This window comes from Oreochromis aureus, linkage group 11 (genome assembly GCF_013358895.1).
Source record: "Oreochromis aureus strain Israel breed Guangdong linkage group 11, ZZ_aureus, whole genome shotgun sequence".
NCBI classification, from domain to species: domain Eukaryota; kingdom Metazoa; phylum Chordata; class Actinopteri; order Cichliformes; family Cichlidae; genus Oreochromis; species Oreochromis aureus.
In genome coordinates, this window is record NC_052952.1 from 3,793,668 (window position 1) to 3,809,026 (window position 15,359).

Genomic DNA, 15,359 nt, shown 5'->3' on the forward strand with positions numbered 1-15,359 from the left:
GAGAAGCAGACCGCCCGACTCCGCAGCAGCAGGGAGGCCCCATTCCAGACCCCAGTCGGACGGCCAACTCCTCCTCCTAGCCCCCCGCTCCAGCAGGCCGCAGAGAACAGGGGTGTAGGAAGACTCAAACCTCCCTCCACCCGCTCATATGTAGTGTTGATGTATGTGTGTTCTAAGGTGCATTTAAAACCCAGGAGGGCATGGAGCTACCTGCCAGAGCAGCAGGTAAGCGTATAGCCCCTCCTGCTAGCCCTCAATGTCTACGTGTATTTAAAATTGAGAGGTGGGCAACGACGCCAGGGGTGAGGTGTACACCCTGATGGTAATTTATTTCTTACGGTTGCTGTTTACACACTGGCTGCAGCTTTGCAGCTCACAGCCACACACACTAACAACAAACAGGACCTAGTTCAGTCTTTTAATACAGGGTGTGTCTGCCTTCACCGCAGCTACTCCACAGACCACGCCTCCCGCCAGAGATGCAACCTTAGAGGCTGGCGTTGGCTCCTTGGGTTGCGTGAGGTTGTACACACTGGGGCTGTTTAGGACACATAGCCCAGTTCGGAGGCTGGGGTTAGGGCTGATCGCCCTAGCCCTCGGGGCAGGGACTAGTGCAGGGACAGGTAAGACCGTGGCCATCATCACCCTTGGAGCTGAGACTTGTCCTTGAACTCTAGGGGTGGTGGGTCAGGTTCAGTCTCTGGCTGGGGCAATGGTAGAACTGGGCAGTCTGTAGCTGCTGCTGCTGGATACTGGGCTGCTACTGCAGTGATGGTTGGAGCTGGCTGGTGGTGGGTTTGGTCAATGCATTCCCAGTGGGCTTAGCTAGCCCACCCACATCACCAGAGCTTCAGATGGAGGAGAGGAGGGGAAACAGATCTGTCTTGCTGGAGCTGACTTGAGAAGTAAATTGGGTGGTGTGGTAGTAATATGGTCAGCTGCACCAAAGTCCCTTGGAATATTAGGTAATTACACGAAAACATTTTGGTTGGCTGAAATGAACTATTTTACCCAACTCTGCACAGACACAAGCACAGAATACCATTGTCCATAAAGCCCAACAACTCGAAGTGAAAACCCCTCATAAATCACCGCACACTGAATCTGCTGGGTTCATTGTCTGGTCGTGTTGTTCCGTCATGTGGTGGAGTGTGAGGAAAGAGCACCCAGAGGGCAGGACACAGAGGCAGCATTCAAACAACAAGAGACGAGCCATTTATTAGGCTGAAAGAAGTCCAAACAGAAATCCAAAAGAGTCCTGGGAACAGACTAACAAAATCTAAATGGCAAAGAGGACACATAGGGCAAGAGGTAGGAAGAGAAACAGTACAACACAACAATGAAAACACGCAAAACTAAGGCTTAAAATATACTGGAGACTAATGTGTGGAAAGCAACGCAGCAGGGGACAATAAGGAACAGGTGAAGCAAATCAATGACAGCAAGGCAGGGGAAGTAAAACAGGAGAGAACTAACTAGCAACATAAAACGGTAAATGAGTAACTGAGTAACAAAGTAACAAGACAGAGGGAACACGGGGGATGGCGGGGTGGGCGTGCAAAATAAACCATAAAAATAAACTATAAAAAAGAAATACAATACCAACAGACTGCAAGCATGAATAGAAACTAAACAGAAAAACAGGACTCAAAATGCAGGACTGCTATGAATAATAAACTCAACCTGTAAAACAACAAAAGCTGTGGAATAATACATGAAATGTGAATTAACATGAACTGAAGATATGTAATTGGTAAACAGAACTTGGAAGAACATAAAACACTGGGTAAAAGACCGAGGACCATGACAGAGGCTTAAGTAGCATTTAGCTTGCATACCATTTTGCAGTGATAAGGAAAATGATATTTCTGGCTAACTTAAATATATAGCACTTTTTTATGACTCTTTCGAGTGATTCTACTAGTTCTGAGTCATGGAATTCTTTTGCCTTATGATTTCTTCTAGGAAGAAATTGGTAGCAAATTAGTATTGTTTCAAGGACATTCTTTCCGATGAGCAGCAAGGAGCGTATCCTCTGGCTGCAAATACATGGCTAATGTGCTCAGCTTGAGGCTTCACAACACATTTTTTAAAGACTTTTTTTTTTTTTTTTAAAGGTTGCTCACTGTAAGTCTTATTCTGAATCAGTCCAAAATATCAGTACTTTTGGAAACTCTGGTCATCCTTAAATGCTCCCTCATCTTAAAAAGCTAAAGCCAAGAAAGTACATGATTGTTGATCCCAAAGCACTTTCAGGGCTCAGTATTGCTTTCTGTGGGCAAATTCAGTAAGTATTAGGCAAAAAGTCAAAAGCTCATTTTCCAATACCTGGTGTGGATGCAGAACACTCAGAGGAAAGAATTAAGTGCAGAGTTGAGCTTGTTTACTTCCCCATCCTTGACATATGCTGAATTTGTCAGTCAGCTGACTCTTTGCTGTGCCCCATTTAATGTTTTCCTTACTGCAAATTCGAGAAGCAGACTCGATCATGAACCATTCTGTAATCGACCCCCCAGGTTATGACCCCAGGAACTAAACATGTGCTTCATGTGTTCATGTCAGTACGCCTGGAGGTGGAGCTCACACAGGAATAACAAACTGGAAAAAATACCCAAATTTAGTTGACCCCACACACATTAATATTAGCTTTTGTACACGCACATAACACATATGCATACAAAAACAGCATATGTAACGATTTAAGCCAGTTAGATACAGCTTCCTAAAGCTACACTATGTGGAAAACATCTGATTCCAGCTGCCATGTCATTCAAAACAGTCCAATGATTTGGTACACTTACTCACCATCAAACCTTTAATCTCATTATCCAGTTATACAGTGGCAGACAGGTATACACACAGAACATGGTTCGCTCACCTCCTCTCATATAACAAAACGCTCTCAGTTTGGTTATCCATTTCCTAAAATTTCCCACCTCTTCCTGTAAGGGTCACTTGAGACTAAGTGGCAAAGCTTGTAAATCCCCATAGACTCCCATGGTAAAAAAAACAAACAAAAAAAACTAGAGGCCAAACTCAAACTATATTCTGCTGCTGTAATAAATCATTTCATTTTTGACGCTGCACAAAACACAATGTCATGTGGTACATGTAGCAAAAATGGTGTTTCCTCTGCAGGTTGTGATGTCAACGCATGCTCTCATTTAAATTGCACCAGTGATATATTTATAATTATGCAGTCACAAATTCCAGGTGAGCAAATTCCACCAAACTACATTTGGGATAGAGTATGTTGGTGTGGGATAATCTAAGACCTATTACTGATGCTGAGAAGTGGTCATGACATATTTACCTGTACACAACTATATGTAATATTTTATTTGAATGCAACTTTAGCAACTCCATGTCTATGTAAAATCAAAGCAAAAAAGGAAGCTGAAGTTTGTTTCTTTCTTTTCTTTTTCTTTATCCCAATAAGTGTTGAAACTGTTGACCAATACAATAATAATAATAGTAAGGTCAAAATAAATGTAAAGAACTGTGAGAAGTGCCTTGGAATGGCCTCACCTAATTTTCAGCTTTCATAGTTGCATTTTCTTTTTTTAGATATTAACCTATACTTGACCCATGATGATAGACTTCCCAGATTTTCCACCAGCTTGCAGGATAAAATCCAGACTTCAGACAAACATCAGTCCTGCAGTGTTGACTTTTGATTATTAGAACCAAAGTTCACGCATACACTGTACAGACATACACCATCAGTTTGTTTTTATTTGGTTTGGGCCGACTAAGAAGTATTAATGCAGATTTATCAGTGAGACAGTTTAAAGGAACACTTTTAAAGTATATGTCATTGTGTGTCATTTATATATACAACACCCACACACACTCACTTCACCAAAACTGAAGCACAAACTTCCTGGATGGGCCATACAGCCTTAAGCACCATGTTATTTATCTGATAATACTTCCACTGAAATACTTTTAAGGGCATTAAGAAAGAGGGGAAGTCTAGTTAACTGACATTAATTAACAGAGGTGACGCCTTGCAGGCAACTGGTTATAGGGGTGAATTTTGATAATCGACAATTGATTCATTAAAATCCTGAATCGATTTTTAAATACAAATGTATTTTGCCAGAAACACCAGAATGTCAGGTTAAACCTCACAAAACTGTTTCAACAACCACCAAACAGCTAAAACAGTAAATGAGAGCAGGTAAACAGATTCTGCAAAAAGACGTAAACACAAAGCGCGGACCCAACACATCTGTCAGCTTTTAGCACCGATGGTATATCTGTGTACATGCCATCGGGTAAGAAAACTGACATCTCACATATTCTGAAGCTCCAGGTTTTGTCTCTCTCCAACCAAAATTGACTACTGAACCAGCAGCAAAAGAAGATCCAAACTACGCTTCACATAAACATCGTCATGAATTCCCTCTTACTTTTGCTGTTTTGCTTCCACCACGATAAAATCACACTTCCTGCACAGCTCTTTCTCTCTCTCTCATTGTAGTTCAAGAACAGTTTCCCATCTCAAATCTCTGTTTTCAGCATTATTCGCTTGCTTATTACCCACCAGTCTACCGTTGTTTACAGCGCAGTCAGCCACTGTTTTTTTTTTTTATTTCTTCCGACAAGAAAGCCTCATTTCTGCAGTTTAATACCAAAGAAATTTATACTTTAAATTATGCCAAACTGCAAAACGCTTCTCTAAAAAAACCTTTGTAATGTTCCTGTCTGCTTTACTTCAGCAGCATCAGGTAATGTACATGTGTTGAGTCGTGGTTTTCTTCAGTTTTTGATCTACTGCACAATATTTTTAAGGTTATCTGCTATAAAAAGCCAGACCAGGACAATCACTTTCATGTTTTTCTCTGTTTTATTCTCAATTACTTTGATACAAAGGAATCTGCTGTGATGCTTACACTCTGATGAAGTCTCACAAGTGTCAGTACTGATAAATGATCAGAATTATAATATTTCTGACTGTCTGAGTCAAAATTGATTTGAATCGAATCGTGGATCAAATTGATTCGGGATTCTAGAAATCAGTGACGATAACTAGCCCTAACTGGTTACTATTGCTGCCTCTGTGAGGAACCTGTCAATGAAAGTGACAATGCCCTGAAAAAGTAGAAGACTTCAAGTTCAAATGGGTGTTTTATATAAAAAATACGGGTGGGAATTTAACGTGTTTAATTGATTTGAAAAAAAAAAAAAAATAACGCGTTAAAAAAATTAACGCATTTAATCGCACTTTGCATTCCAAGCAAAGGGGAATTTTTGTCAGTGCACAATTTCCTGGTATACCAATTACACTGATGCACACAGCTACAAAAATGGAAGAATGAGAAGAAAGCGCGTTGCTAGGACTGATCGGAGGCAAATTTCATTTCAAAAGGCTACCCGACGGAAGCCTTGATGAAAGCTTGGTTTTGTGCAAACTGCAAAAGGAGTTTGCATACCTGCGAAAGCACTTCAACCTTACGGTACCATCTAAATGCAAAACATGTCGCAGCGAGCACAGAAACTGTGGGAGCTGTTAGAGCTAGCAGTTCGGTGTTGTTGACCCACTTCAGTTTGCATACTGAACTAACCGTTCCACAGTTGATGCCGTAGATCACTTGCTCCACAAATCCCTGAGTCACCTGGACACTGGCAGAGGGAATTATGTTAGGATGCTGTTCCTGGACTACAGTTCAGCGTTCATCACAATAATTTCCTCTAAGCACCAAGTTGAAGGATCTAGGACTCAGCTCATCAATGTGTCAGTGGATCCTCAACTTCCTCACAGACAGACCCCAATCAGTGAGGGTAGGAAAACAAGTCTCCCCCTCTATCTCACTCAGCACTGGAGTGCCGCAGGGCTGTGTTTTAAGCCCCCTGCTGTACTCACTGTACACTTATGACTGTGTAGCCAAATCAGACACCACCTCCATTGTCAAGTTTGCTGACGACACTGTTGTTGTGGGCCTGATCTCTGACAACATTGAGGAGGCCTACCTAGAGGTGATTAGGAACCTGGAGAACTGGTGCCAGGAGAACAACTTCCTCCTCAGCAAGACTAAGGAGCTGATAGTGGACTTCACTACAAAGCAGGCGAGGAATTATGAGCCCCTGATCATCAGTGGCACGCCAGTGGAGAGAGTGGGCAGTTTCCGGTACCTGGGTGTCCACATCACTCAGAACCTGTCATGGTCCTGTCACATTAACACCCTGGTTAAGAAAGCCCACCAGAGTCTCTTCTTCCTCAGAAGACTTAGAGACTTCCATCTGCCACTGAGGGTGCTTAGGAACTTCTAGTCCTGCACCATCGAGAGCGTCCTGACGGGAAACATCTGCACCTGGTTTGGGAACAGCACCAAGCAGGACAGACAAGATCTGCAAAGAGTGGTGTCCTCGGCCGAACGCGTCATTCGATCAGAGCTTCTTGACCTGCTGTCCATCTACACCAAGTGGTGCAAGACTAAAGCCAGGAAGATTATGACGGCCCTCTCCCATCCCAACAATGGACTCTTCTCACTGTTGAGGTCTGGGAAGCGCTTCCGCTCCCTTAAGGCCAAAACAGAGAGAATGAGGAGGAGCTTCTTCCCCCAGGCTATTCAGGCCCTGAATCAGGTGTAGGACTGGACTCTCTCACACACATCACATCACCACACGCACTCTGTGTATTTGCACACTTCTTATACTTTATAACATCTTTTTTTTCTTAATTTCTTTTGTAAATCTTTATTTGCACATTCATATTGCACATTCTACTGTAAGTTTCTAAGTTAAAATTAGCGCTGTTAGTGTAAATCTCGTTAAAATGACATTAACGCCATAACAGCATTAACGCGGCAAATCTCCGTTAGCGAGTTAACGCTGCTTGCCCCGTATTTGGGGCTGCACGGCATAAACGCATTAGCGCGGTTCATTAACATGTTAGCGCCATGCAGCTTCATGCAAGCGCCTAACATCCCTCTCACACAATGTACATTCTTGAATTTCGAAGTGTAAATTTCCAGATTGTTTTATTTTATTTTATTTACTTAATGTATATAATTCACTCACTTAATGCACATAATGTCCTCTTCGTATATATTTATTTACTGTATATAATGTTTTCTCACTCTTTTTGCACAGTCGAGGAGCATATCAGGACACATTTCACTGCTTGTTGTACTTGTATAACTATGCAAGTGACAAATAAAAGATCTTGAATCTTAGAATCAAATGAACCAGCTGCTAGTTGATGAGAGACACCCATAATGGCTAACGAAGGCCAGACAGTCTTGATCCCCAAGGACCCCAGAAGGACCGGTCCCATCCAACTACCGGCCAATAACCTGCCTCAGTACCGCATGGAAGCTCCTGTCAGGCATCATAGCAGCTAAGATGAACAGGAACATGGGTCAATACATGAGTGGGGCACAGAATACCAGAGGCACAAAACACCAGCTACTGGTAGACCGAGCAGTCAGCCGAGACTACAGAACTAGGCTGACCAACCTGTGCACTGCCTGGATTGATTACAGAAAGGCCTGTGACTCAATGCCCCACACCTGGATCCTGGAATGCCTAGACCTATACCTATACAAGATCAACAGGACATCAGGAACTCAATGGGGATGTGGCGGACCACACTAGGGGCCAACTTCAAGGCCATAGCAAAAGTCACCATCAAGTGCGGGATCTACCAAGGAGATGCTCTGTCCCCACTGCTGTTCTGCATAGGCCTGAACCTATGGCCTCAGTGAGATCATTGACAAGACTGGCTACGGATACCGACTACAGAGTGGAGCAACTGTCAGCCACCTCCTCTACATGGATAACAGCAAGCTGTATGGCAAGAGTGAACAAGACATCAATTATATGTCCTGTATATCCTGATCAACACCACCAGGATATACAGCAATGACATTGTCGTTTGGACTGGAGAAATGTAGTCGGATAATAACAAAGAGGGAAGGTAGTGAGAACTGAGGGGATCGAACTATTAGAAGGCAACATTGCAGACACAGAGGACAGCTAGAGGACATTTGCCTGTAGGGATCCCAAAGTGACTTTGACAAAGACTGTGTAACCATTTTTCAGCAATTATGAAAATGCAATTAAAAAAAAGATAGTTACAGAGACACATGCTGAATTACACATTTCTAAATAGAGATTGTGGTGAACCGTGACTGGTTTCCAGAAACAACACAAGCATTAATGGATAATAATAATAACAATAACAATAATAATAATAATGATAATGATAATAATGATGGAGCAATTTTCAGGTGGCCTCTTTTGCATATCCATATTGTGTTGTCTGAAGTTACTGCTACTATAACAGTTTGGTAGCAGATTATGAGGAGCAGTCATGTTGTCACCAAACACACCAAATTCATAGAATTGTGGACAAAGGTTTTCACTACAAGTATTTTATCTCATACCTTTTGGCACTTCAGGTTTTACAGCATGTGCACAGGCTGCCAGTTGACAATGGCTCCATTGATGAGGCTCAGTGCTCAGCTACAAGCAAGCATTCTGTGGGGCGATATCAGGGGAATAAGAGTTCCTCCACTGACAGGAACTAGAGAAAGGAAACAATATCAGTGCAGGCAGCAAGTTTCACACTGACATAAACACGGCATTTATGATCAGTGATGTTTAATAAAGTAATGCCAAAACCAGGAAAGTGGTTGGCAAGTAATTTTCTGAAGTGCAATATCTTAAAGACGTAAAGGCCTGATGACCTCACATTTCCTGCCTTTTCACAACTGAGGTTATTGTACTCTTTCCTAAAAGTTTTAGAAATATGTTGTCCAGCCAGATACTTACTTGGGATGGCATTACCTTGGCCTTCAGGAACACTGTGAGGAATCTTGGAGTCATTTTTGTCTACAATTAGAAACATCTTGTCTCAAAGTGACGCTGAAAAACGAATTCATGTATTTATTACTTCTAGGCTGGACTATTAATTCATTATCAGGTTGTTCTAAAAGCTCCCTAAAAATGTTTTAGTTGATCCAGAATGCTTTAGCAAAAGTACTTGGACTGAAACTAGAGACCATATTTTTCCCATATGAGCTTCTCCTTATTGGCTCCAAAATCAAATACGGCTCAAAGACCCTATAGCAGCGGTCCCCAACCTTTTTTGCGCCACGGACTGGTTTAATGTCAGACAATATTTTCACGGACCGGCAGGTGTCACGGATAAATACAACAAAATAAAATGATACAACCAAGACAAAAACTGTGGTATTTTGTAAATATAATATTACATGCGAATTCACTGTGTAATCATGTAACTTTATTAGCAGCATCCTCCTGAAATGCGCCAACAACATTGAGAGTAACATCCTCCTCTCTCCCCCTTAATACTCTGGTTGCTATGGTAACACGTAAACATTTCTTTCAAAATAGGACACACAACTACAAAACAAATATAAAAGTACAAGAAAATATATAACTCACCATAACGCTCAATCAGTGAGAGCCCTGTGCTTGTTTCTCTGCAACGAGACGGTCCCACCTGGGCGAAATGGGGGACAATGACACCCGAAGTGCACTGAAAAAATGGGAATTGGCAGGCTTTTGAATTTGCACAAATGAATTTAGTTAATGCTACACAAGCCTTTCATGTTTCTCTTATTTACATGATTGAATAAAATACCATTTACTTGATTATAAACAATACTGAGACTACTTATTTTTCTTGCATTGATTTAAAGTGACTAAATTAGAATACTAAAACCATTGTAATCATGTTTGACCACAACCGGAAATGATGCAATATATTCAAAGACAACAACTAAATATGATTGGATAATAAGATCTAGTGTCTTATCCAATAAGACAACAACATAATTTAAGGAGAGCGCAATTGACCGCCAGATTGTGGAAGACTGTTTAGCCACATGCAACCTTTGGCACTGAGTCAGGCATACTGAGAAGGTAAGTAATTTAAATACATTTGTTTTAGTTGGGTACGTTTTCACAGAATTTTTGTAGTGCATGCTATATGAAAAGTAATCTGTAATGCATCTACATGTTGTTTTTACAGTGCTAGCTAAAGTTGGTATTAGCTTCGTGGCTAAAGCTGAAAAATAGTAACAAATTGCACATAGTCGGGAGAAAGCAGCTGTTGTCGGTCAGATATGGAATTTATGTATGTGACAGAGAACACTGGCGTTTTTGATGGCTTAGCAAGTTAAAACGTCACTGAGAGCGCGCAATAGTGTTTGTGTTACTCGTGCTAGTTATGGCTACAGTGGCTAATTAGTCTGGCTGTAACCGTCAGAGTTTAAGAAGCTGGGAGCGCCACAGTGCCATACCTTAATTCTTGCTGCTGACATGCACTCGAGTTATAATAAGGATCCTGCCACCTTAGACGTGGGTTTAAGAACCTGTGCCCATAAATGCCAAATCATTTTTCCATTTAGTCATTGTCTTAGGTGAAGTGTCACTTACTTGACTATTCTATTGGTCAAGCCCAAATAATACAGCAGATATCTACAAGGAGACAAGTTTGTTCAACAGAGTAAGTCTTATTAAGTGATGTATTGTGAATTTTCCAACATTGTCCTAACAAAAATTAGGACCCTTCCCCCCCCTTTTTTTCTACTTTGTGTAGAACATACGCGAGCTGCTTCTCAAAACATTATGTATAAACTAGAAAGCGAAAATTTCAGAAGAAATTTTATGTGTGCCTATGCCGCTGCTAATCACTGTAGTTGCCATTCATACGGCTACAGAGAGCAAAACTCAGAAGAGCAGCCATTCTCCACCATGAACTATGGTAAAACAAACACCGCTCACGCTTCACAGATGACAGCTTACAGTTTTGTGTAAAGATGAAGTTACCAGTACAGCGCCGATTTGCAGGCGCTGTGCACACAGGTTCATGAGCAGAAGTCCCATTGTACCACGGCAGACCCGACAATGTTTGCATGAACACGCTTTGAAGCATTACATTATGGACCACTTTTCACACATGCATTCACTTTTTGTTTTTGTTATTTTTACACAGTGTTCTGAATTATGAACAATGGTCTACAGCCAATCTTGTGTATTATTATACAAACTTTGGTTGTGAGATTCAGATAACTATTTAATAAAAGCTAAATATTTTATATAAGAGTAAGAAAGAAAAGTATATCTTTGTGTCCACCTTTCTCTGTTAATGCCCTAGCTGCCCCCCAAAAGCTTTGCTAGATCCGCCCCTGCACAGTTACCAGCTGTCAGCTACACAAAAAGGAGCTTGGTCTTTGTCTCTCAGAAACAACTCATAATTTCCCTTCAACTCATTCATGTCACCTAAAGTGTAAACCTGTTTCTCCATCACCAGTTCAGCTCTGATGATTCAGTAAGGACATCTCCTGATTTCATCTTCATGCTCCAGCAAACATCAGCTGATACTAGAAATTAAAATCAAAAGAATTCTAACAACAGCTGATCAAGCTTAAACGTGCTGCTGTTGTTTAGCGCGATAAATAAGAGCGAACAGCCGATCATTGATCAGTTTCATGATTGACGTTTCAACACGCGAGAGAATGACAGGGGAGGCTTCGTAACGACAGAATAAATCATAATGTTTTCTCTGAATGTGGGACGATTCCGTTTGTACGGCACGGCAACTCTATGAACTAACCCTAATGAATAAAATAAAGTCCAACGTCAGTAACTTAGTGCGCACACAGCTGTATATAAACTCCGTGGCAGTACGATTGTAAAGGTCAACGAAAATAAATTACACCTAAACTCGGTTTATATCTGACCCAAATAGAGTGCAGTTCATAACTTACCTGAAATTCAGTTCACCTCACGCTCCTGCCTTGGTTTCCAGCATCATCGGCCCATATAAAGCGAAAAATAAGTCCAGCTAAAACACATACTGTCGGCGAGCGACCGGGTGCTGACACGAGTTTCACCCGCCTCAATATAAGCCAAGCCTGGGTGCTTTTTCACGAAGGGTCGCTAGCGGGCGCGAGCTAACTATGCTAGCGGCGCTAGCTAGCTAGCTTGACTATCAGCAACACATAAGAGAACTGCTGCTAAATAAACTACACCTAAACTCGGTTTATATCTGACCCAAATAGAGTGCAGGACATAACTTCTTACCTGAAATTTAGTTCACCTCACGCTCCTGCCTTCGCTTTCCCTGATCCACGATTGACCTCCGCGTTAGCAAACACCGGTCGATCGGCGGTCGCGGCATGTCCTTTCTGTCATACACCGGTGGATAGCTGCCCACTGTTGTAGCTCCGCATTATAGCACCACCAAACAACTCAGTTATTTTTCCACATCCAGCTGTAACTCCGATTCTGTGCGAGCATTTGCGAGAGACCGGGAGGTGAAAGGAGAGAGAGTCCCTCGCTGTCCATTTGCAGCCAAGTCGCGGCAGCTAGCTAGGTAGCCGGCTAGCTGTCAGGCAGGACCGAGGTCGTCAGAGCATTGTCGCTAATATGGGATGTCTTGATAAAACAAGCAGATATTTGAAGTTTACACACCTACATTCTCGCCTGAAAATATCTTAAAAGTTTATTTTGTGACCTAGAAACACTAATAAAAGACATATAAAACGAAGTGGTGGCGCCATTGTTTAACTCGGCAGAGGTGTGCTATGAATTGTGGGATATGGAGTTTTCCACCAAGCATAGAAGCCATTGTGTTTACCGTAACTATTCAATGGTTCGCGCAACCTTAAAACCTCAATGGTTCCTGAAAGCAGCGAGGCTGTGCGCGCCATTGATATTGTCGTCATTACGGTATCCAAATAAGGGTAGACAGGCTGTACCACTCCCGGCATACCACCAGAGAGAGCCAACACACCACAAATGAAGTTTGAAATTTGTTTCAATGGGACCAAAAGATGGCGCCAACACACCACAAATGAAGTCTGTTTATTTGGCGCCAAAAGATGAATTGGCCTAAATTTGCACTAAAATATTAATATTTAAAGAACTATAAAAGTAATAAACACCAAAAGTCATGACATAATAGTCCAGCTCCAGCCGCACAAAATGATCTAACATATGTAACCCTAATGTCAAAACTGTTCGGCAGAGGAGCGCGGAAAATTTTCACTAAAATATTAATATTTAAAAACTATAAAATTCATAAACACCAAAAGTCATAGCACACCATTCCAGATCCGGCCGCACAAAATGAGGTAACATATATGAAGCTTGTCTCAAAACTGCGGGCGAGATTCGCTGCAAAATTTCAGGCGGAAACTGGAGAATAATAATAAGAACTAGAAAGCGAAAATTTCAGAAGAAATTTTATGTGTGCCTATGCCGCTGCTAATCACTGTAGTTTGCCATTCATACGGCTACAGAGAGCAAAACTCAGAAGAGCAGCCATTCTCCACCATGAACTATGGTAAAACAAACACCGCTCACGCTTCACAGATGACAGCTTACAGTTTTGTGTAAAGATGAAGTTACTTTGTACAGCGCCGATTTGCAGGCGCTGTGCACACAGGTTCATGAGCAGAAGTCCCATTGTACCACGGCAGACCCGACAATGTTTGCATGAACACACTTTGAAGCATTACATTATAGACCACTTTTCACACATGCATTCACTTTTTGTTGTTTGTTATTTTTACACAGTGTTCTGAATTATGAACAATGGTCTACAGCCAATCCTGTGTATTATTATACAAACTTTGGTTGTGAGATTCAGATAACTATTTAATAAAAGCTAAATATTTTATATGAGAGTAAGAAAGAAAAGTATATCTTTGTGTCCACCTTTCTCTGTTAATGCCCTAGCTCCCCTAAAAGCTTTGCTAGATCCGCCCCTGCACAGTTACCAGCTGTCAGCTACACAAAAAAGGAGCTTGGTCTTTGTCTCTCAGAAACAACTCATAACTTCCTTCAACTCATTCATGTCACCTAAAGTGTAAACCTGTTTCTCCATCACCAGTTCAGCTCTGATGATTCAGTAAGGACATCTCCTGATTTCATCTTCATGCTCCAGCAAACATCAGCTGATACTAGAAATTAAAATCAAAAGAATTCTAACAACAGCTGATCAAGCTTAAAGCGTGCTGCTGTTGTTTAGCGCGATAAATAAGAGCGAACAGCCGATCATTGATCAGTTTCATGATTGACGTTTCAACACGCGAGAGAATGACAGGGAGAGGCTTCGTAACGACAGAATAAATCATAATGTTTTCTCTGAATGTGGGACGATTCCGTTTGTGCGGCACGGCAACTCTATGAACTAACCCTAATGAATAAAATAAAGTCCAACGTCAGTAACTTAGTGCGCACACAGCTGTATATAAACACCCGTGGCATTACGATTGTAAAGGTCAACGAAAATAAATTACACCTAAACTCGGTTTATATCTGACCCAAACAGAGAGCGACCGGTGCTGACACGAAGTTTCACCCGCCTCAATATAAGCCAAGCCTGGGTGCTTTTTCACGAAGGGTTGCTAGCGGCGCGAGCTAACTATGCTAGCGGCGCTAGCTAGCTAGCCGACTATCAGCAACACATAAGAGAACTGCTGCTAAATAAACTACACCTAAACTCTGTTTATATCTGACCCAAATAGAGAGCGACCGGTGCTGACACGAAGTTTCACCCGCTTCAATATAAGCCAAGACTGGGTGCTTTTTCACGAAGGGTTGCTAGCGGCGCGAGCTAACTATGCTAGCGACGCTAGCTAGCTAGCCGACTATCAGCAACACATAAGAGAACTGCTGCTAAATAAACTACACCTAAACTCTGTTTATATCTGACCCAAATAGAGTGCAGTTCATAACTTCTTACCTGAAATTCAGTTCACCTCACGCTCCTGCCTTCGCTTTCCTGATCCATGATTGACCACCGCGTTAGCAATCGCCTGCCCGGCCTCATATGTCTCGTTGGCGGCATGTCCTTTCTGTCACACACCGGTGGGTAGCTGCCCTCTGTTGTAGCTCCACCACCAAACAACTCAGTTATTTTTTTCCACATCCAGCTGTAACTCCGATTCTATGCGAGCATTTGCGAGAGACCGGGAGGTGAAAGGAGAGAGAGAGTCCCCTCGCTATCCATTTGCAGCCAAGGCGCGGCAGCTAGCTAGGTAGCCCGGCTAGCTGTCAGGCAGGACCGACGTAGTCAGAGCACTGTCGCTAAATATGGGATGTCTTGATAAAACAAGCAGATATTTGAAGTTTACACACCTACATTCTCGCCTGAAAATATCTTAAAAGCTTATTTTGTGACCTAGAAACACGAATAAAAGACATATAAAACGAAGTGGTCGCCGCCATTGTTCACTCTGTAGAGGCGTGCTATGAATTGTGGGATATTGAGTTTTCCACCAAGCATTACCGTAACTTTTGAATGATTTGCGCAACCTTAAAAAATTCCAATGGCTCCTGAAAGCAGCGACGCTGTGCGCACCGTTGAAATT

At 42.1% G+C, this 15,359-nt stretch overlaps 1 long non-coding RNA gene across 2 annotated transcripts in view; it reads right to left on the reverse strand.

Moving 5' to 3' along the window:
• The window catches only part of LOC120442563, a 44,892-nt gene extending 30,122 nt beyond the window's left edge, over positions 1-14,770 (reverse strand). The window contains exons 1-4 of one of the 2 annotated variants that reach the window (XR_005614772.1): positions 14,732-14,770; positions 9,418-9,511; positions 8,782-8,841; positions 8,394-8,533 (exon numbers count right to left, since the gene is read on the reverse strand). This is a non-coding gene — a long non-coding RNA (uncharacterized LOC120442563). Of the gene's footprint in view, positions 1-7,737; positions 8,534-8,781; positions 8,842-9,417; positions 9,512-14,731 lie in introns of those variants that run through there. The other variant, XR_005614771.1, reaches the window with a different exon arrangement.
• Between the last annotated feature and the right edge of the window lie 589 nt (positions 14,771-15,359).